This window comes from Panthera onca, chromosome C1 (assembly GCF_046562875.1).
Source record: "Panthera onca isolate mPanOnc1 chromosome C1, mPanOnc1 haplotype 2, whole genome shotgun sequence".
Lineage (NCBI taxonomy): Eukaryota > Metazoa > Chordata > Mammalia > Carnivora > Felidae > Panthera > Panthera onca.
Genome location: NC_138346.1, coordinates 35,418,302 through 35,439,169, shown reverse-complemented (window position 1 = coordinate 35,439,169; position 20,868 = coordinate 35,418,302). Strand labels below are relative to the sequence as shown.

The 20,868-nt window shown below is 40.4% G+C and overlaps 1 pseudogene across 1 annotated transcript in view; it reads left to right on the top strand.

Moving 5' to 3' along the window:
* Positions 1-20,868, top strand: part of LOC132671046 (aldehyde oxidase-like) — a 71,196-nt pseudogene that overhangs the window by 22,402 nt on the left and 27,926 nt on the right. Inside the window, exons 12-16 of the transcript XR_013557029.2 lie at positions 244-367; positions 4,246-4,676; positions 8,648-8,710; positions 14,961-15,085; positions 20,395-20,528. The product of XR_013557029.2 is annotated as an aldehyde oxidase-like (transcript). The remainder of the gene's footprint in view (positions 1-243; positions 368-4,245; positions 4,677-8,647; positions 8,711-14,960; positions 15,086-20,394; positions 20,529-20,868) is intronic.

Genomic DNA, 20,868 nt, shown 5'->3' with positions numbered 1-20,868 from the left:
TCAGTGGTGTAGGGGGTCAGTTCTCCTAACTCCTTCATTGCTCAAGGGTCAACTTCATTCAAGTTCAAGTAATAGCTTCATTATCCCAGGAATTTTTTTCCCAGTTGTCTAGTAGAGAACTATTGGAGCAGCCCCTAGATGTATCTTACGACTCGAATATCTTATTCTCCAATTAAACATGTTCTCCATGGACTTCATGCTAGGGGGCTTCTCTGAGGACCTGCTTTGTGTGTTCTTATCTAGGTCTGTTGATCTGTCAGAAGCTCACAGCCTTCCAGGCATGGTAGACATTGTGACTGAGGAACATGGTGGTGTAAACACTTTCTGCCTTTTAATTCAACATGAGAAACTTCTGATGACAGAAGAGGTACTGCATTTTGCTTTCTCTTTCAAAAATAATTTCCTCAGTTAATGGCATTGCACATTTTCTTAAAGATGGCATCAAATTTGGTACATTATAAAAGATGCCAATAATTCCTCAAAACACTGTATTCTAATGGTGAATGAATTCAAATATATTCATTTTCCATATAAGTCAAGAAGTTGACTAGTTGTATAAAAGATACTTATTGTTTTCTATTTTCTAGTAGTAAAATAGTGTGCTAACAAATATGAAAGGGTAAATGAGGAGAGAATAACTTTTATTTGCTAATCTCTCCCTTAAAAATTCCCCACCATTGCCCTAATCTCAATGCATCCAAAATTCAAGCTCAAGTGATATGTCCACCATGAAGCCTTTTTCTTATCCTTTAATACAGTTCTGTCTCCCTCTCAGAACTCAGTGTGACTCATTCATTTATACTGACATGAATTCAACAGACATTTTTTTTCTCATTCTTTTTATTTTTTTATTATTATTTTTTTATTAATATATGAAATTTATTGTCAAATTGGTTTCCATACAACACCCAGTGCTCATCCCAAAAGGTGCCCTCCTCAATACCCATCCCCCACCCTCCCCTCCCTCCCACCCCCCATCAACCCTCAGTTTGTTCTCAGTTTTTAACAGTCTCTTATGCTTTGGCTCTCTCCCACTCTAACCTCTTTTTTTTTTTTTTCCTTCCCCTCCCCCATGGGTTTCTGTTAAGTTTCTCAGGATCCACAGAAGAGTGAAACCATATGGTATCTGTCTTTCTCTGTATGGCTTATTTCACTTAGCATCACACTCTCCAGTTCCATCCACGTTGCTACAAAAGGCCATATTTCGTTCTTTCTCATTGCCACATAGTATTCCATTGTGTATATAAACCACAATTTCTTTATCCATTCATCAGTTGATGGACATTTCGGCTCTTTCCATAATTTGGCTATTGTTGAGAGTGCTGCTATAAACATTGGGGTACAAGTGCCCCTATGCATCAGTAGTCCTGTATCCCTTGGATAAATTCCTAGCAGTGCTATTGCTGGGTCATAGGGTAGGTCTATTTTTAATTTTCTGAGGAACCTCCACACTGTTTTCCAGAGTGGCTGCACCAATTTGCATTCCCACCAACAGTGCAAGAGGGTTCCCGTTTCTCCACATCCTCTCCAGCATCTATAGTCTCCTGATTTGTTCATTTTGGCCACTCTGACTGGCGTGAGGTGATATCTGAGTGTGGTTTTGATTTGTATTTCCCTGATAAGGAGCGACGTTGAACATCTTTTCATGTGCCTTCAACAGACATTTTTAAATGAGCACCTAATATGGCTGGCCACCATAGCTAAGCAAGACCCATATGGTCTGTAAGCTTATAGAGCTTAAAGACAAGAGGAAAAGGCAAAGTGGACCTTTAATGTGCTTCCTACTTTGTATTAAGTTTATTTATTTATTTCTTTGTCTTATGTGTTTCCCCTACCTAGTAAAAGTCCTTGAGTGAGACCCCATGTCTGATTCATCTGTATATTCCACACATTGCTTCCCATGTAGCAAGGTGGAGGGACAATGATAGCACTGTTGCCATTTGAAAGTTTCAGATGATTCAAAACGATTTGGCTGTTATATCTTAGGTTTTCAGAAAATGCAGCAAGGGCAGTGTTCAGTAGGTTTTCTGCCGAACTCAGATTTCTCAGTTTAATGTTTACCCAAAAGAGCTTCATCATTTGACATAGTCCCTACCTCTGTCTCTTGCTGGCTGATTTAGTTGATAAAAATGAAAGTTTGATGACTGTGAAGTCAAGGTTGAAATTCTCCCAAAGCAGGGCTATGTGGGACTGGCAGAAGACAATGGGAATTATGGCCTTTGCAAAATGTTAATTAAACAAGCAAAACCATTCTGAGATGCACCATAGGACTTCGTCTGTGTGGTGTGGGTATGTTGATTATGAGCATCACAAAGACATGTCTGTGTGCCAGGTCACAGAGGCAAAGCTAGGCATCTGTACAGAGTGGAGAACATTGTGAATGCCTTTGTAAGTTTATTTTTTTTTAATTTTTTAAATGTTTACTTATTTTGAGAGAGAAAGAGACAGAGCATGAGCAGGAGAGGGGCAGAGAGAGAGAGAGAGGGAGACATAGAATCTGAAGCAGGCTCCAGGCACCGAGCTGTCAGCACAGAGCCCGACCAACCATGAGATCATGACCTGAGCCAAAGTTGGATGCTTAACCGACTGAGCCACCCAGGCGCCCCACCTTTGTTAGTTTAATTTTTTTTTTAACTTTTTAAAAATGTTTATTTTTGAGAGAGAGACAGAATGCGAGTGGGTTAGGGGCAGAGAGAGAGGGAGGCACAGAAGCAGAAGCAGGCTCCAGGATCTGAGCTGTCAGCACAGAGTCCGATGCAGGGCTCGAACCCACGAGCTGTGAGATCATGACCTGAGCCAAAGTCGGATGTGCAACCGACTGAGCCACCCAGGTGCCCCAGTTTAATTCTTTTTTTAATTATGCCTTTAAAAAAATCTTTTCATTATAGAATTTTAAACATATATAAAAATAGACAGTAGTACAATGAGTCCCCATAGACCTATCATCCAGCCTCAACAATTGTCAATATTTTGCCATTCTTGCTTCATGTATCTCCCTACTGTCCCCGCCCACCCACATCCAGCAAACACACACGTGTGTGTGTGTAAATGCACATGCACACTAGATTTCACTTTTTTAACTATAATTTTTTCTAAAGACAAAACTACTGTGTGCTCATTGTAGAAAATATTTAATAGTTTAAAGTTAATTTTAAAATGAATGATTAAATTTGAATTGTGGTCATGGTATGAGGTGAGAGAGAACTGAACAGTCGTGGTGAATTCTTCTGGTTCTATTGCGCCTTTCTGGAGCCTTATTTTTTTCCCATCAACTTTCTGCCCTGATCTCTGTTTGAACCCCCCACCTGCAGGTACAATAATGAAGGGGATGCTCTGTGCTTGATTATGTCTTGACTCCTACAGGCTCAGTCTCTTCCTGACAAGCCTGTGCTACACCAAGGTTTGGGGCAGAGATTTGCTCACCAAGAGTGTTGTACTTTCATTCTCTCCCTCCCTTGTCTCTGATGAGATGGGCCGTGACCTTCTGGTCCTCCCTGTTCATGAAGGGTGGCCCTGATCATGGTGGCAGCCATAGGTCAAGGTGTGTGACTGGCTCTCCTAGGCCAGCTGGCCCTCAGCAGCCCCACAGGTTGGCTTAGAGCCTGAGTCTGCTGTATGACAGCCATTGATGCCCCTCGTCAGCCCCTTCTGCCAGTGATGCAGCCCAAAAACCTGAATATGACTGGTGCCTGGGTGTTGGTTCCCAGATGGTCCCCATACAGGGCAGAAAAGAAACCAGTGGAAGAGGCAGGCCACTCCAGATTGATAGGTAGTGGTTTTAATAAGCAAGGGAACTTAATGGGCTTGTCTTGGGCAGCCACAAGTCTGGTAGATGTCTGCACCCACCTGCCAGAGTCTTAAAAGTTTGTAGGTATTGATGCCTTAACTGGGTTCAGTCACATGTGCCATCCAGATGGTCTATACCACACCTCACTCTCCTAAGGCTCCATCCTTGAAACAATTCCTAGTGTGGAAACTACTTTCCAAGGACAGGGAAAGAGTGAGGAGCCTCCATTTTCCTGGGTCAAGTGCAAGGATCAACTGGTGGTCACATCCTGTCAGTGACATCCTCCAACACTGGGGTCAGCAGGCCAACTCTGACAAATGCATTTTCTTGCTGAAGCCTTTGTTAACTGCTGCACTGCACATGTGAAGGGTTATTTGTTGTGTGTCTGGCTCTGTGCTAGGCAGGAGGAGGAAAATGAACGAAAGGAGAGGACCTGGTGCCTGTGCTCCCTGTTGTAGGTGTTCTGTGTCGGTCAGCTTGTCTGTGCCGTGGTCGCAGATTCAGAAGTTCAGGCAAAGTGAGCGGCCAAGTGAGTGAAGATTGTCTACCAATATTTGGAATCACTGATCCTGACAATCGAGGTAATGAGTTCAGGGGTAGTGCCAGAAGAGCACATTTCAGTGGGGTTGGCTACAGTAACAGGAAAGAAAATCCGACTCATAGTGGTGTCCAAAACACAGGGGCTTTATTGGCTCCGGACTGAATCAGTGTCAGCAAAGAACCTGATTTTGTGCCTTTCCTCTCTGCTGCCCACAGTCCAGGCCTTATCCCTGTGGTCACAGGATGGCAGCCAGGTGCTTCCCGTCCATGTCCAGGGAGCAAGAGAGAGCACCACTGTCCCAGTGTTCCATGTACAAGTCCTGAGATCCAGCCTTATCAGGCCACTTAGGTCACATGTCCATCTCTGAATGAATGATTGGCCAGAGGAATGGAGGACCTGTTGGTTACTGCTGGGGGTTAGATTTACTTGAAGTGCAAGGGCTGCAGGGGGAGCGATGAAGATGGAAACAGAAATCTGATCCCTGAAGGGGGCAGCTGAGAGGAATGCTGCCTGGGAAGCCAGCATTCAAGACAGTGGACATGCCTTGTGGCCCTGAGTTCACCTTCACCCCAACTCTCTCAGGTGTGTGCAGGAATCAGCAAGATGCTCTGCAAAGCAAATAGTGGAGACACTATTTTTAAATTCTTTAGTGCATATCTTAAATGAGTATTGAGGAATAATAGATCCTATGATGCCTGCAGGTATTTTGGCAACTTAAACAAATTGGAGTATTGCATTTTCTATCCTGTTTTTTAGAAAGGAGTTAGAAATTTACAAAGATTGTAAGACTCACCTCCGTGAAATGATAAGGTGTTCTTCTGCATCCATTTCATTGGTTCTTATAATTTACTAAATAATGAAAGCATGCAAGTAGGGAAGGCAGCATGAATAGATTAGATTCAGCTCAGACAGATGCATGGATGTGGAAATACATTATCTTTACAACAGAATGAATCAGTTATTCTCTAGGTGACTAGGATGCCCTGTGGCAGAGAAAGAGAAACTGATGTGGCTGAGATTAGTGTTTCCAGAAGAACTTGGCTTTGTGTGTGTGTTTCCTGTCATGCTGCTTTACTCCTAGGAACATACAGTCTGTTTCGGGACAATGTGTTCAGTGTTTTAAAATTAAAATAAGGGGCACTTAGGTGGCTCAGTCGGTTAAGCATCTGACTCTTGATTTCCGCTCAGGCGATGACCTCACGGTTCATGAGTTCGAGCCCCATGTTGGTGTGCTGTCAGCTCAGAGCCTGCTTGAGATATTCTCTCTCTCTCTCTCTCTGTCTCTCTCTCTCTCTGTCTCTCTCTCTCTCTCTGTCTCTCTCTCTCTCTCTCTCTGCCCCTCCCCCACTTTCTCTCTCTCTGCCCCCCCACTTGCTCTCTCTCTCTGCCCCTCCCCTGTGCGCTCTCACGTGCGCTCTCTCTCTCAAAATAAATAAGTAAATAAACTTAAAAATTTTTTTTAAATAAAATCATGTCAAGAAGACAGACATACAGAAGTTAAGTTGCAGTCAAGGAGTGATAAGGCCTCCCAGATTTTCCTGGCAGTTTCAAATTGAAACATTCTCTTCCCTTCTTAGTCTGGTGTTGACTGCTGTGCTTGCCTCCTTTATATATATATATACGTACGTATATACGTACGTATATATGTATATACGTATATACATATATACATACGTATATACATATATGTGTATACACACACACACAGACACACACACACACTTATTCCCCAGCACTTGGTTTAGAGTCACTTCTGAATAAGAAATTATTTCTTGGGGTGCCTGGGTGGCTCAGTTAGTTAAGTGTCCAACTTCAGCTCAGGTCATGATTTCATGGTTGGTGGGTTGGAGCCCCACGTCAGGCTCTGTGCTGACAGCTCAGAGCCTGGAGCCTCCTTCAGATTCTGTGTCTCCCTCTCTCTCTGCCCCTCCCCCACTTGCACTCTGTCTCTCTCTCTCAAAAATAAGAAAAATTAAAAAAATTTTTTAAAGAAATTACTTCTTAATTACTTCTTAATAAGAGATTATTTACATGATGTTTCATCAAAATTTTGTTGATAATCCTTTGCCCAGTTACCAGTAGCTAAATATCTTCCCTTCCCTGTCCCCACCTTCCAGCCAAATAAAGTTCCAAACAAGAAGATACCTCTCTCCCTGCCCTCCCTCACTCCAACTGGCAGATCCCCAGTTGTTTGCCAGAGAATACCAGCATCAAACACCAAACTCTGACACTGTGAAGAAGAGCTGCCTCATGTTTTTATCAGAGGTCAAGCTCTCCGAGGTCAATTAACTGGATCAGAGTGGATTTAATCAAAATATTTAGTGGGAAATATTCCCAGCTCCCTATATATCATACTTCCTTTTTATCATTTTTTTTTTGACAAGAACAATTTCTGAAATTGTCTCAAAGTTGCTCAAAGAGTAAGCAGCAAGCAAAGTGGAAAAAAATTAAACTTAAAAAAAAAGGATTTATAAAACTTCTGTTTTCAACCTGGAATATCTGAATCTTAGATAAATAAGAAAATCATATAAATTCATTATAGAAGGAAGTGTGGTATCAATCTAAATTAGATAAAAGTAAATATATCTCTGTCTCTAACACTGAGGTTTGACCAAGCTTATGCTTTTTAGAGGGTTTAATAGTTTTAATGGGAAAACTCCATCAAAACTCTTGGCTTAAGGGGTCAGGCTGATGACCATGGTGAAAAAAAAATATGCTCCCACCCAGAATCTCCTATCAATCATCATGATCAACAACATGACCATAGCTAACACTTCTACAGAGTTCACTATGGGTTATACAGGTCAAAGCAGGTTTTATACATTAACTCACTAAATGCTCACCACAGTCCTATGAGGAAAAACTATTATCCTCATTCTCATGAGGAAATGAGAAGACAGGTCATACAGATGGTCACGTAGCCAGACAGTACTAGAAGCAATCAACAAACCCTCTATGGAAGAACCCGGGTCCCATGGTGGTAAAAACAAATGAACCCACTTTTGAATGGAGGAAATGACAGGATCACAGTACAGCAGCCCTCCAGGGTATGTTGCTAGGTCTAAACATCTGCTAGTGGCCAGGGAGAAACAGAGTTAGGATAATTCCCAACTGCTAGCAGGCTGGAATTTCATGGATGGACAATAATCCATGCTAGATAATGTTGGCAGGAGCTGGCATGTCACATTTGCCAGTGGACACAGGGATTACAGCAAAGTAAACTCCTGGAATAGATAAGAAAACAAGTCTAGATTATTATAGCTACATTCCTGATTATGTGTACCCACCACCGTTCCCCTTCACTGGGCACACAGTGGAAGCCAATGGGAGTCCATGTATAAGTGGATCGGCAGTACTTAGTCTGAGCTTGTAATGGAATCTCACTTCCAGGGCTGGAGATCCCAGGTGCTCTACTGCCCTGTGCAAATGCTGTGTTACCCCCCCCAAAACAGGAGTGTGGGGCTGGCAGGCAGATCCGCCATGATCCTTATCACTGGATGTCTTCAGCTAGCACTTATTGAGCACTTATTATATGCCACGTAAGCTCTTTACATGCTTCATTTCATTTTATCCACACCACAACTGTTGGAGCTGTGTGCCCAAGTATATCTCCATTTTACAGATGAGGCTCAGAGAGAAGAAATAATAGGCCCACAGTCAAATAGGTAGTAAATGGAAGGGCCCCTGGGTGGCTCAGTTAGTTAAGTATCCAACTTCGCCTCAGGTCATGGTCTTGGCAGTTCATGAGTTTGAGCCTCATGTTGGGCTCTGTGCTGACAGCTCAGAGCCTGGAGCCTGCTAAGGATTCTGTGTCTCCCTCTCTCTCTGCGCCTCCCCTGCTCACACTCTGTCTCTCTCTCTCTCTCTTTCTCTCATTCACTCAAAAATAAACATTAAAAAATTTTTCGAAAACAGGTAGTAAATGGAGAAAATGGACGTAATTCTGACTGGGTCCAAAGTCCACTCTCTAAACCCATGTGCTGTGTGGCCCTGGATGCATAAAATGGGTTGCAGAATGAATGGTACAGTCTTTCTGGAAAATATTATTTCCATTTTGGGACCACCTTTTGTGCTGGGGTTTTTTTCTGAACATGCTCTGTTTCTTTTGTCTCGATGGGCACACTTGTATTTATTCTGTGAGCAGTCACTCTGAAGGGTGGCTCTTAACTCAGGTCACTAGGATCATACTGAGTGAAAATGCATGGGATACCAGAGCAGGAGAAATGCTGCCCCAACTCAGGCGATGCCCCACCAGGGGTGGCTGCTGCCACAGGGCTGGATCTCTTGCCCAGGGAGCCTCACTTTTCTGCTCTTTCCAGGAACTCCAGAAAGGAAACTGGAAAAGTTGATGAAGCATTTAGAGTGGTTGATAAAATTCTAGAAGCTAAAGCTATCTGAAAAAAGTGATGAGACGGGAAGCAGCCCTGGAAGCTTTCTAAACATGGCTAGTTTCTTGCTACTTTTACCTTTTAGAAACCATATAGAAATCAGCATAGGTGGATGTTGCTCCTCAGGAACAGGCATTTCATTCACATGCGCATTTCCCTCTGTCTCGTGTGTGTGTGTGTGTGTGTGTGTGTGTGTGTGTGTGTGTGTGTGTGTAGAGCACAGCAGGGAGGCAAAGTGGGAGGCACGACCCCCTATACTGTGCACTGCCTGCCTGCCTTGTCATGGCTCCAGTTGTTCCAGGATGTTGTCTCTTTTTCTGTTCACGACCACCCTGCAGATTGGAAAACTGAGGCTCAGAGTGCTTATGGAGCATGAACACAGCCATACAGCAGCTGCTAAGTGACAAAGCTGGTCATCAAATTGATGCTTTTCTTAGGATTTCCAAAGCCTGTGTTTCTTTCTCTTCCATCCTTTCTCTCTCTGACTTCTCTCCATTCCTTCCAGAATTCCTTCCTTCCTTTAGGTATATATGTAATTCAAATGAAATTTCCCTCTTACAAAATAGTTGATTTGAATTTTCCAGTAATCTATTTTGAAATAATTTAAAATTTACAGAAAGGTTGCAGAAACATTAAGAAACCCCCAGTTATTCTTTATCCAGATTTACCAGTTATTAACACTTTACTACACTTTTCTTTATCATTCTCTCTCTTTCTGTACACACACACATTTTTTCCAAGTCATTTGAGAGTAAGTTACGTGCTTGTTTATACCTAAATACCTAAAGCATGTATTTCCTAAGAGTAAGAATATATCTTACATAAACAGTTATCAAAATCAGAACATTAACATCAACACAATACAATTAGTTAATCAACAGACCTTATTCAAATTTTGCCACTTGTCTCAGTCATGTCCTTTATAGCAAAAAAATAAATGTACCATCGGTCTTAAATAACACATATTTTCCCCACTATGCTCTGCTGTCATCCATGCTAGAAAGCATCCTTAACGCCTGCCATGCAGGATTTGACTTACAGAGATGTGTTGCTGGGTAGGTATGGGCTTTCTGTGCCACATCTCAGGGCAGAGAAGAACTCATTTAGCATTGTCTGTCTTTAAGTGAATTCCCAGGATATAGGCCTCTAGTGCGTGTTTGGAACTACTATCTCATAATTTTTCTCTCCAGCCCTGATCCCAAGTTCACGAGGAGTCCTAAGACTAACCATCCCTGAGTGTATAGCCAGAGCTCTGTCAGCTGTAATCAGTCCAACCACTTGAGGTCAAAGCCCATCATGTTTCTTAATTCCATAGCTGTATTAAACCTGAACATGGTCACAGGCTGCCTGGATAATGTCACCTGGAAGCTATAGAAAAGACCCCTTGCACCATCACCCAGCCTTATTAGCTGTGTGACTCGGCAAAGCCCATCTCCTTGCTTTAAAATTATATATAAATAAAATAATACTGATCTCAAAGATCCATTGTGAAGATTCTAAGACATAACACAAGCATGCTTGGCGTAGAGCTTGGCACGTAATATGAGATCCATAACTGTAAGGGGTAATTACTACTAGGTTTAGATGTTTTTATCATTTCCCAGACAGTGTTGTCTGCTACAGAACTAACACACTGGCAGGCACCCCCAGTGTTTCCCAGTATGAGACATTTATGGGACCTGCCTGGAGATTTCTGTGCCCCCTTTATGGAATTCTGGAGTTGGAGGGTTCAGGGTAGCACAGGAATGTCTTTTGACAAGTTTTCATAGTGCTCCAGGTGATGCTTAGGGTCAGTAAAATGTGGCAAACACTTGAAGGATAGGTCTGCTTTTTGGGAGAAGAGGAGAAAGCATCTTTAGCATAAAGTGATGGTGGTGTGAGCATCTTGGAAGTATCTGTGTTTAAGAGGGTTCCTCCCTTTGTGCCATTGTATGTTCTTGCCTCCATTCCTGCCATATGTGTTTTTGGGTGAATTCAATTATTGTTCTTTCCCTTGACATCTTTAACTATTTTATTCAGTTAAGTAATGTATTCAGTCCGTCTTTTACTTGAATTTTAATTTGTATCCTACCCCTTACCCTATTTATAAATATAAAAGTGATACAGGATGCTTTAAAAGGAATATTTATACTACTTTTAAGTATTCGTCTTCTTAACTCAGTAGTTAGAGGTATTTTTTTTCTTACTATGCAGTTGTCATTTGGATTAAGAATTTTTGGCCACTAGGGGCGCCTGGGTGGCTCAGTCGGGTAAGCGTGGGACTTCAGCTCAGGTCATGATCTCATGGTCTGTGGGTTTGGGTTCAAGTTCCGCATCAGGCTTTGTGCTGACAGTTCAGAGCCTGGAGCCTGCTTCAGATTCTGTGTCTCCCTCTCTCTGCCTCTCCCCCACTCATGGTCTGTCTCTCTCCATCTCTTAAAAATGAATAAAGGTTAAAAAAAAGTTAAAGAATTTTTGGCCATGTATTTCAATGAGTGGTAACTGGAGGTAATAGTTGTAACAGCGCTTTTTTTTGCTCTCAAACAAATATTTAAAAGATAAAATATGTGGAACACTATATCAGGTCTTTGTTCTTGAAGGGAGTGATATTACTGTTTTTTTTCCACTGTTAAAAAATATGTCGACCCTTCCTAACCCTGATGTCACAGCACTTGAGGGGCATTAAAAACCCCCATTCATAAAGAGACAGCTGAGGCTGGGAGGCAGGTGACTGAGCAGGTATCAAACTGATCTAATTTCCCAGCTCTGAAGTTAACATCCCTCTCTACAGGATGCCACTTCTTATTTCCCTCTAAAATTCCATTAGCTGGGATGGGCTTTCCACTGGAGAGCACAGAAGACAATCTGTACAATAGGATTTGCAAGAGATCTAGGAGCTCTGAAACCTAGATTATCTTCCCCACATCCTGTCCTACTGGGCATAATACAGATAGACTCCTTCATATCCAAATGGCTTTTCAGTCTTTAAGGGCCTCTTATTAAAATGGAAATATTCCTGGAGGAATCCCTCCTAAACCCATAGTGGGATAACATTTTATGTTGGGGATTAGTTGATCAAATTAGTTGAGAAAAACACCTAGGGAGGCAGAGAGGGAGGGCACCATGGGAGGAGGGCTGCAGGGTGAGTGGTGAATGTAACAGTATTCTAAAACTTTTCTGCTTTACAGGTGTAGCAGAAACAGCTCTGTCCAATACTTTTTAGTTTTTATTTTTTTAACGTTTATTTTATTTTTGAGAGAGCGAAATGGAGAGCGCGCACATGAGAGAGAGAGTGTATGAGCACGAGTGTACAAGCGGGAGGGAGAGAGAGAGAAAGAAACAGAGGATCTGAAGCAGGCTCCATGCTGACAGCAGAGCGCGATGAGGGGCTTGAACTCTCAAACTGCAAGATCATGACCTGGGCCAAAGTCAGACGCTTAACCAAATGAACCACCCAGGCACCCCTAGCTTTTTGTTTTTCAAGTGAAGTAGGTATTCAACAAAACAAATTCTGAGTGGATAGGTCAGGACTCTACTATTGCAAGAATTTGAGCCCACTGACTGGATTTTTCAATGTACAGTCTTTGATAAAAGCTTTAATAAAATTGAGATTTGAGTTTTTGACATTTTAATCTTTATGTTTTATAAATAAAACATAATCTCATTTTTCTGTATTTTTTCTTTACTTAGATTTGGGGTAAAATAGGAAATCCAGACTCCAATACAAAAGATTTCCTTGGGAATCTCCCTTAAACAATTTGCAAATCACTGTTATTAGATAAATTTTTAATTTGTTAAAGTTCTGCCTTCTACCTAACATAACGGCTAGTCATTAATATATTCTGGTTTTTTCTCTGTTTAATTTTTTTCTCCCATCTTCCAATTTGATATATCTGATCTTTTTGTCTAGTTTTCTTGGTGGTAGTTCTAGGTGTAAATTTTACGTACACATATGTATATATGAAACATTATATCTGGCAGCAACATTTTATCAGTTTACATCTAAAAATCTTAACATTTCATAACATCATTTTACTCTCATTTATAATAGTCTTAAGAAATTTCCTCTTTATCCATTGAGTACCACATAAAGCAAGGTTATAATTTTGCTTCAAATGCAATTTATAAAATTCAAGAGGGGAAGAAAGCTAATTGTGTTTACCTGTATTTGTTGTCTTTCCATTGTTCTCCCTCCTTCCTGATGTTCCAAGATTCCTTAAAAAAAAAAATCACTTCTTGGGGCACCTGGGTGGCTCAGTCAGTTAAGTGTCCAACTTCAGCTCAGGTCTTATCTCACCATTTGTGAGTTCGAGCCCTACATTGGGCTCCGTGCTGACAGCTCAGAACCTGGAGCCTGCTTCAGATTCTGTGTCTCCCTCTCTCTCTGTCCCTCCCCCACTCTCACTCTGTGTGTCTCTCTCTCAAAAATAAATAAACATTAACAAATTTTTTTAAATCATTTTTGTCTGCTTCAAAAACTGTTCTTAGCCGTTATTAGGACATGTCTGTTTAAGACAAATTAATTTTCCTTCATCTAAGAATGTCTTGATTTCTTTTTCATTCTTGAACAATATTTTCACTAGGTATAGATTTCTGAGTTTACAGGTCTTTTAGCAGTTGAAGAAAGATGTACCATTTCCACTGGCCTCCATGGTCTCTAATGAGAAATCTGCCTTTTGAAGTATTTTCTCCTATAGATAAGATACTGTTTTTCTCTGTCTGCTTTCAAGATATTTTCTTGTTTTTACTTTTCAGAAGTTTGACTCTGATGTATCTCAGCATGGATTTCTTTGGATTTATCATATTTTAAAATATTCGCTCAGCTTCTTGAATCTATAGGTTTGTGCCTTTTGCCAAGTTTAGGACATTTTCAACTATTATGTCTTCAAATATTTGACGTCAGTGACCCAAATGTTCAATCTTTTATTATAGTTATACAGGTTCCTGAAGCTCTGCTCATTATAGTTTCAGTCTGTTTTCTTTCTGATGTTCAGGGTAGGCAGTTTCTTTTATTCTATATTCTTGGTCACCGATTATTTGCTCTGTTGTCTCTATTCTGTTGTTGAGCTTTTCCATTGAGCCTCTTAAATTTGGGTTGTTGTATTTCTTAGCTCTAAAATTTCCATTTGGCCCTTTTTATATCTTCTCTTTGCTGAAATTTTCCATTTTCCCATTTGTTTTAAGTGTTTATGTAAATGCTCACTGAAGCATTTTCATTACGACTGCTTTAAAATCCTTGTCAGATTATTCTAACATCTGTGTCATCTCAGTGTTGGCATCACTTGATTGTCTTTTCTCATTCAAGTTGAGTTCTTGGTATAATAAATGATTTTCAATTGTATTCTGGACACTTGAGTATTATGTTGTAAGACTCTGGATCTTATGTGAATCTTCTATTTTACAGAACACCTCTGACCCTGTGTTGGTAGGAAAAAGGGGGTTGCCCTGTTATTGCTGGGTGAAGGGTGGAAGTCCTGATTCCTCATATGGTCTCCACCAACACCACCACAACACAGGGTTTGGGGCATCCCATTACAGCCTGACAAGGGTGGATGTCTAGATTTTGCATTCAACTTTTTCAGATAGGGATGGGGCCACGGTTTTTTTTTTTTTTTTTTTTTTCTGTAGTGTTTTGCTAGAGTAGAATGGTTATTATATAAAAGTTTTCTTGCTAGGTTTCCCATCTCTTGGTCCTTTGGCTGGAGAAAGTAGGCTTTTCTTGGGGCTTTTCTTTCTGTCTTTTCATATTGAAATTTTGGGATTGCTGGCTTCTCTGGCACCAACTCTGTGATATATGAAGCAAACAACAACAACAAAGAACATGAACTCACTGAACTCACCATGTGTCTTTCCTTGGGTCCCAGAGTTCCTAAGGGTCTGCCTTCTTCTCTCTACATTTTAGAGTCTTCTTCTCTATTTCTTTTATATATAAATAAAGAAGGCTGTTAGCTGTACTTAGGACAAAGAACCAAGAGAAGTGCATCTAGTCCATCTCATCTTGGACCAGAAATCTCCTTGCCATCACATTTTGACTGACTCTAGAATGTCACACACCTTTTTCTAGGGCTCTGTGACCTGCCGTATTGGCAGACCTAACAGATACCCTTATAGAACCGTACTTAAAATCTGCAGATATAATGAAGCTAAGTGTTGTTTATGACCCTTAACTGTGTAGCCTGCTGTTTCTCCATAATGGAATAACAACTGGGGAATGCTACCTGTTCTAGCTGAAAGCCTTCTTGACTGGGGTGTACTTTCCTATAACAGGTGAAATACGTATGGGACGTCAAGGACACTTTTATATGGAATCCCAAAGCATGCTTGTTGTTCCCAAAAGAGAGGATCAAGAAATTGATGTCTGTGTTTCTACAGTTTCTGAAATACATACAGGTAATAATGGGGCCGTTGTGGAAGGGATGTGGTTAAAGGTTTCTGCTGGCTAAATACACCTGAGCAATTAGAGACCCCAAAAAAGTCTTAAGGAACTGAAAGAATTTGGAATACTAACAGCCCTGTCCATTTGGGTATCAATAGCTGCATCATTTCAAAGCTTTTAAGAGAGTATTATGAAAGTCTGGGCTTTTTGTTTATGGAACTGTAACTCCAGAACCAGTTATGGAGGCAGTAGGTCTCTTTTGCTATACTCTTGGCATTGGTAAGAATACAAAAGAGAAAAGAGGAAGGCCTGCCCTCTAAAGCTTATAAGTACCTAACTCACATGAAGCAGTTAGGAAATGGTATTGGACAGAATGCAACTGAGTACTAAATCATCTAAGTCAGAGTTTACACAGAAGGAAGAATTAAAAGAATAGAGTGTTTGCTGAGAGCTAGAATCATCCAGAAAGTCCATGAAGATGAAGTCTTAAGTTTGGATCTGCAGTGAGAATGAGGTTTGTCTAGATGGTGAAAAAAGAGGCCAATTCTAGGCAATTCTACACCAAAATAAAATGCCACTCACTCACTCATTCCTTCTGTAAACATGTATTGCCTGTGTCTTATATATCAGGCAGCATGCATGTAAGAAAGGAGGAATGGCATAAAGACTGCCCAAGCTGGAATAAAGGATGCATTTAGGAGTGGCTGGTTTAAGTATCAGGGTAAAAGCAAGGGGAACAAAGCAAAAGGGTTGACTTAGTAGGTCATACGCACCAGTGTTATTACCAGAGCAGGTGGGCATGTGGGAATGTGGGGAAAGAGGCCTTTTAGAAGCTAGAACATTAAGAAGGGTCAAGTGAGCCCCACTCCAGTCCTGTCTGCTCCTCACTCCCTGTGTGATATTGGGCCCATCACTTCATCCTTCTTGGCTCCTCATATACAAACATGAGTTGTTACTATTAAAAGACCTCCAAACGTTAGGATGGCAAGGTAGAGCAAGACCTGCATCCAGGGAAGACCCACTGGCCAACTTTAGCAATAATACAAATGGGAGTTGAGAAATGTGTCCAGTGGAGAAAGCAGAATGTGGGGAAAAGAACCAGGCTGAGAGAGGTTTGCAAGGGCATGAAATCTTGCTGCTTCCGGAAACCTATCCCATGCGTTTAGTAGGTAAAGGATACTTTGGGTATGGTTCATGGGGAAAATTTTCAAAAATTTATTGACACAATCAACAAAAGAAAGCCGGAGTAGCCATACTTATATCAGACAATCTAGACTTTAAAATAAATACTGTATCAAGAGATGTAGAAGGGCATTATGTCATAATCAAGGGGTCTAACCACCAAGAAGACCTAACAATTGTAAACATTTATGCGCCAAATGTGGCAGCACCCAAATATGTAAATCAATTAATCACAAACATAAAGAAACTCATCGATAGTAACACCATAATAGTAGGAGACTTCAATACCCCACTCACAGCAATGGACAGATCATCTAATCAAAAAATCAACAAGGAAACAATGGCTTTGAATGACACACTGGACCAGATAGACTTAACGGATATATTCAGAACATTTTATCCTAAAGCAGCAGAATATACATTCTTCTCCAGTGCACATGGAACCTTCTCCAGAATAGACCATATACTGGGACACAAATCAGCCCTAAGTAAGTACAAAAAGATAGAGATCATACCGTGCATATTTTCAGACCACAACACTGTGAAACTCAAAATCAACCACAAGAAAAAATTTAGAAAGGTAACAAATACTTGGAGACTGAAGAACATCCTACTAAAGAATGAATGGGCTAACCAAGAAGTTAAAGAAGAAATTAAAAAGTATATGGAAGTCAATGAAAATGATAACACCACAACCCAAAACCTCTGGGACACAGAAAAGGCAGTCATCAGAGGAAAGTATATAGCAATCCAGGCCTTCCTAAAGAAGGAAGAAAGATCTCAGATACACAACCTAACCTTACAACTTAAGGAGCTGGAAGAAGAACAGCAAATAAAACCCAAAACCAGCAGAGGACAGGAAATAACAAAGATTAGAGCAGAAATTAATGCTATCTAAACAAACAAACAAAAAAAAAACCCCAAAAAACAGTAGAACAGATCAGAAGCTGGTTCTTTGAAAGAATTAACAAAATTGAGAAACCACTAGCCAGTTTGATCAAGAAGAAAAAGGAAAGGACCCAAATAAATAAAATCAAGAATGAAAGAGGAGAGATCACAACCAACACAGCAGAAATAAAAACAACAATAAGAGAATATTGAACAATTCTATGCCAATAAAATGGGTAATCTGGAAGAAATGGACAAATTCCTAGAAACATATACACTACCAAAACTGAAACATGAAGAAATAGAAAATTTGAACAGACCCATAACCAGTAAGGAAATCGAGTTAGTAATCAAAAATCTGCCAAAAAACAGGAGTCCAGGGCCAGATGGCTTTCCAGGGGAATTCGACCAAACATTTAAGGAAGAGTGAACACCTATTCTCTTGAAGGTGTTCCAAAAAATAGAAATGGAAGGAAAACTTCCAAACTCTTTCTATGAAGCCAGCATTACCTTGATTCTAAAACCAGACAGAGACCCCACTAAAAAGAACTATAGACCAATTTCCCTGATGAAAATGGATGCAAAAATCCTCAACAAGATATTAGCCAACCAGCTCCAACAATACATTAAAAAAATTATTCACCACAACCAAGTGGGATTTATACCTGGGATGCAGGGCTGGTTCAATATCCACAAAACAATTAACGTGATTCATCACATCAATAAAAGAAAGGACAATAACCATATGATCCTCCCAATAGATGCAGAGAAAGCATTTGACAAAATACAGCATCCTTTCTTGATAAAAACCCTCAAGAAAGTAGGGATAGAAGGAGCATACCTTGAGATTATAAAAGCCATATATGAATGACCCAATGCTAATCTCATCCTCCATGGGGAAAAACTGAGAGCTTTCCCCCTAAGGTCAGGAACAAGACAGGGATGTCCACTCTCACCACTGTTATTCAACATAGTATTGGAAGTCTTAGCCTCTGCAATCAGACAACACAGAGAAATAAAAGGCATCCAAATCAGCCAGGAGGAGATCAAACTTTCACTCTTCGCATGATGACATGATACTCTATATGGAAAACCCAAAAAATTCCACCAAAAACTGCTATAATTGATTCCTGAATTCAGCTAAGTTGCAGGATTATAAAATCAATGCACAGAAATCGCTTGCATTCCTATACACCAACAATGAAGCGACAGAAAGAGAAATCAAGGAATCGATCCCATTTATAATTGCACCAAAACCCGTAAAATACCTAGGAATAAATCTAACCAAAGAGGTGAAAAATCTATACACTGAAAACTATAGAAAGCTTATGAAAGAAATTGAAGACGACACAAAAAAATGGAAAAAGATTTCATGCTCCTGGATAGGAAGAACAAATATTGTTAAAATGTCAATACTCCCCAAAGCAATCCACATATTCAATGCAATCCCTATCAAAATAACACCAGCATTCTTCACAGAGCGAGAACAAATAATCCTAAAATTTGTATGGAACCAGAAAAGACCCCAAATAGCCAAAGCAATCTTGAAAAAAAACCAAAGCAGGAGGCATCACAATCCCGGATTTCAAGCTATACTACAAAACTGTAATCATCAAGACAGTATGGTACTGGCACAAAAAGAGACACTCAGATCGATGGAACAGAATAGAGAACCCAGAAATGGACCCACAAATGTATGGCCAACTAATCTTTGACAAAGCAGGAAAGAATATCCAATGAAATAAAGACAGCCTCTTCAGCAAGTGGTGCTGGGAGTACTGGACAACGACATGCAGAAGAATGAACCTGGACCACTTTCTTACACCATACACAAAAATAAACTCAAAATGGATGAAAGACCTAACTGTAAGACAGGAAGCCATTAAAATCCTTGAGGAGAAGGCAGGCAAAAGCCTCTTTGATCTTGGCCGCAGCAACTTCTTACTCAACACGTCTCTGGAGGCAAGGGAAACAAAAGCAAAAATGAACTCACCAAAATAAAAAGCTTCTGCCCAGAGAAGGAAACAATCAGCAAAACTAAAAGGCAACTGATGGAATGGGAGAAGATATTTGCAAACGACATGTCAGATAAAGGGTTAGTATCCAAAATCTATAAAGAACTTATCAAACTCAACACCCAGAAAACAATCCAGTGAAGAAATGGGCAAAAGACACGAATAGACCCTTCTCCAAAGAAGACATCCAGATGGCCAACCAACACATGAAAAAATGCTCAACATCACTCATCATCAGGGCAATACAAATCAAAACCACAGTAATATACCACCTCACACCAGTCAGAATGGCCAACATTAACAAGTCAGGCAACAACAGATGTTGGTGAGGATGCGGAGAAAGGGGAACCCTTTCGCACTGCTGGTAGGAATGCAAGCTGGTGCAGCCACTCTTGAAAACAGTATGGAGGTTCCTCAAAAAATTAAAAATAGAACTACCCTATGACCCAGCAATTGCACTACTAGGCATTTATCCACGGGATAGAGATGTGCTGTTTCGAAAGGACACGTGCACCTCCATGTTTATAGCGGCACTATCAACAATAGCCAAAGTATGGAAAGAGCCCAAATGTCCATGGATGGATGAATGGATAAAGAAGATGTGGGATATATATACAATGGAGTATTACTCGGCAATCAAAAAGAATGAAATCTTGCCATTTGCAGCTACGTGGATGGAACTGGAGGGTATTATGCTAAGTGAAATTAGTCAGAGAAGGACAAAAATCATATGACTTCACTCATATGAGGACTTTAAGAGACAAAACAGATGAACATAAGGGAAGGGAAACAAAAATAATATAAAAACAGGGAGGGGGACAAAACAGAAGAGACTCATAAATATGGAGAACAAACTCAGGGTTACAGGAGGGGTCGTGGGAGGGGGGATGGGCTAAATGGGTAAGGGGCACTAAGGAATCAACTCCTGAAATCATCGTTGCACTATATGCTAACTAATTTGGATGTAAATTTTTAAAAATTAAAAATAAAATGAAAAAAATTTATTGACACAAAAATATCACATTTCTATTGAAGGGACTGCTTAATATTAATGATAGATAAATACTACTGAGATCAGTTGTGGATGTATGCTTAGGTTATTGGAAATTATCCCGTTATTTAGTGTAACCACACAGTTTCTGTAATGTGTACAACATTTTGGAATCAAAACATGTTAAGGCTGCCTGTCTCCCTTGCTGCAGGTGCATCAGATTAATGGGAACTGTTATCATTCACAGGACATAGTTGCTGTGACCTTGAAGCTCCCAGCTAACAAGGTCGTGTGTCATGCAAAGCGTGGTGGTGGGATGTTTGAGGGGAAGACCAATAAAACCGGCATCATGGCAGCCATCACCACATTTGCTGCCAACAAGTAAGTGGAAAAAATCTGCTAAATAGACAAAAAATAAAAGGATGTCATGCTGTACATTCTCAATGTTGGGGTTAAGGAGGAAGAATTTGGGTCAAGATTATTTAAAATCACAAATAATACACAAATACATACGGCTGCCAGCTTATTACAACTTTTTAATCTTATATTGTCATACCAGATACTAAGAACTGAAATGAGAATCAGTTACTGAAAAGAATGAAAGCCAGAGTAAAAATACCTGAGGAATAGACAAAAACAAGTCCTAAATGGATGGTGGTTACTTGTCCTTAGCACCTGTATGTATATATAGATCAATTTAACCTTTTGAAAAAAGTTCAAT